The sequence below is a fragment of the Antennarius striatus genome, chromosome 12 (assembly GCF_040054535.1).
Source record: "Antennarius striatus isolate MH-2024 chromosome 12, ASM4005453v1, whole genome shotgun sequence".
Taxonomy (NCBI): Eukaryota; Metazoa; Chordata; class Actinopteri; order Lophiiformes; family Antennariidae; genus Antennarius; species Antennarius striatus.
In genome coordinates, this window is record NC_090787.1 from 18,585,256 (window position 1) to 18,587,556 (window position 2,301).

General features: G+C 46.2%; 1 long non-coding RNA gene across 1 annotated transcript; it reads left to right on the plus strand.

Annotated features, from left to right (window-relative positions):
* The first annotated feature begins 943 nt into the window (after positions 1 to 943).
* On the plus strand, positions 944 to 2,021 carry LOC137605444 (uncharacterized). Its single transcript, XR_011037748.1, has 3 exons — positions 944 to 1,153; positions 1,229 to 1,311; positions 1,393 to 2,021. It is a non-coding gene; the product is annotated as an uncharacterized lncRNA (long non-coding RNA).
* The last annotated feature ends 280 nt before the right edge of the window (positions 2,022 to 2,301 follow it).

Below are 2,301 nucleotides of genomic sequence, written 5' to 3' on the forward strand. Positions count from 1 at the left end.
TCTGTTTTCGTTTGGTTTGTTGGACTGATTACCTGGTACGTGACCCCTGCCTGTAGTATTAAAGCTGTTCAAAGACTCCACTTGCCTGCTACTCTGTCGTGCTTTTGGGTTCCCCGTGACAGTCCGGACAAATATTTACAGAGATCTCAGGTGGAACGGCCGTAATTTCACATGAGAATCCAGCCCAACAGCTCTACGCAATGACCAGACATGAATCGATCATTGGCGCACTCCGTGTTTTATCAGCCCGTCTCCTATGGAACACCTGTACGCTGTACAGCGTCAAAACTCTTCATCAATCATCAGCTTGATAAGAAATTGAGACCTCATAGGCGAGTTCCACACAGTTCACCAACCCTGAAGTTAGAAAACCATATGGCAACCGATCAGAAATCCCGTCCAATCACAGCAAACAAGTCTCTAATTTTATTGTGCCTTTCGAAGCTTTGTTTGTTCTTTAACAATCAAGCAAAGGCCACCCGCTGTGTCCCACCAGGACGGAAAACGTCGGACCTTAACAGTCAAACAAATAATTTATGTGAGCCAAATGCCCCTAATTTACCGATTCAATATTGGATCTTTCACAAAACTTTCTCGCCGAATAGATTGTCTTTTAATACCTCAACCTTAACCTTTTTATTTTTGTTTTCTAAAGTTTATTGAAAGTCACCCATTTAATTAAGAGAAAAGAGTAGACACATATTTTTATGCAAAGCAAACAGACATTAAGCAGACAAACAACATATATTCAGACAAATACTCAACCCATGATCACCCACACAAGTAGTTTTAGGAAGACTAACTAAACAAATGTATTTTAAACTTGTGTTTAAGCAAACAGATCTCACCTGAAACCATATGTAGCCAGAGGCTATTTCCCTCCCTGTCACTGTTTGGCACTGTGTCAGCCTTTTACGCACAGCTGTGGCGCACTGATGGGGGGGGCGGTGCTACGCACACTGTTATATTCAGGTGCGTGCGGTCGCGCCCGCTCTCTCCTGCTCCTCATGCACTCCCGTAGTGGCTGTGGCTCAGCGTGGCCGCAAATTGTTTGGCGTGGCATCGGCAGCTCAGTTTCCCCAGACGGCTTCCCATTTGGGTGGTTTGAACCTGTCGTGTGGTCGCCATTTAGGTACCCAACCGTCTCGCCCAGGTAAGCACCCTGCCATCTTTCCCTCCTGTGGGTGCGTAATGCGCACTGTGGTGACACGATCTCCACCTGTTCCAGTGTGGCTGGCTGTCGGGGGCCGAGGGAGAGGGGCTGACCTGTGTGGAGCTCTGCTCAGCGCGTCTGTCTACCTGCCCGCTCTGGTATGTTAGTTTGCGCTTTGTCCGCCTTCGTTTGCTGTGTTTCCACGCACCAGCTCATTAACATCTCTGTGTAAATCCCAGGCTGTGTACCCCAGGCGTGTTTGAGACGCACATCCTCCCGTTGCCTGGGGTGTGCTGTGCTTGCGGCGCGCTGGCCATTACAGGACACCACGGACCACTACTCCTTGGGCCACGCTGCTACCCTGGCTCTTCTCATTAGCCCTGGCTCTTCTCATTAGCCCTGGCCTTTTTATAATGGCTTAGTCTTGGCCCTTTTATACTGGTTTTATTTCATACTGGCCCTCTTAACCATTTTATTGAAGTATGGCACATTTGATTTTGGATTATTTGGCTCTTTGACTTTCCTTTTGTTCTTCATTTGGTTCTTTATTTTGGTTCTGTTCTTATTTTGGTTAATTCATTCTCAGTTACATTTTGTTATTTACCATTAGTTTATTGAATTAGTTTGTATATTTAAATCATGTGAATTATCATTTAGTCCACACCAGTTTTTGCTGTTCTGTTGTTTTAATTGTTTTTCCTTTTCTGTGCTGCGGGCTGACAGCGGCAGTTTTATCCTTGGTGGTGGCGCGTTCTTCACGATCCCTTTTTTTGGTTTGAGTGTGTGCAGTGTCACTGGGTGATTCGTTTGATTTTGGTTGTCCCTGCCGCCTGGTAAGCCTGGAGCCCCAGCCCTTATTTCCTTTTGACCCCAGTGCTCACCCATAACTACGGCATACGGCATAACTGGTGTGTGCCACATATTGTATTATTTTAATTCTTTTGTTAATAAAAATTTGTTTGTTTTAATGGAAAACAGTCTCGCCCCAGTGGTATAACGGACCTGTGTGATCAATCTGAGTTTAGGATTTCCTGGGGTGCAATTCCCCAGGTGGCGTTGTCGACTCAATTCCGGTATTCCTCACCACCCCATACTCCGCTCCGCCACATTCCGCCACACATAGTATCTCTTCAAGACAGACAGTAGTG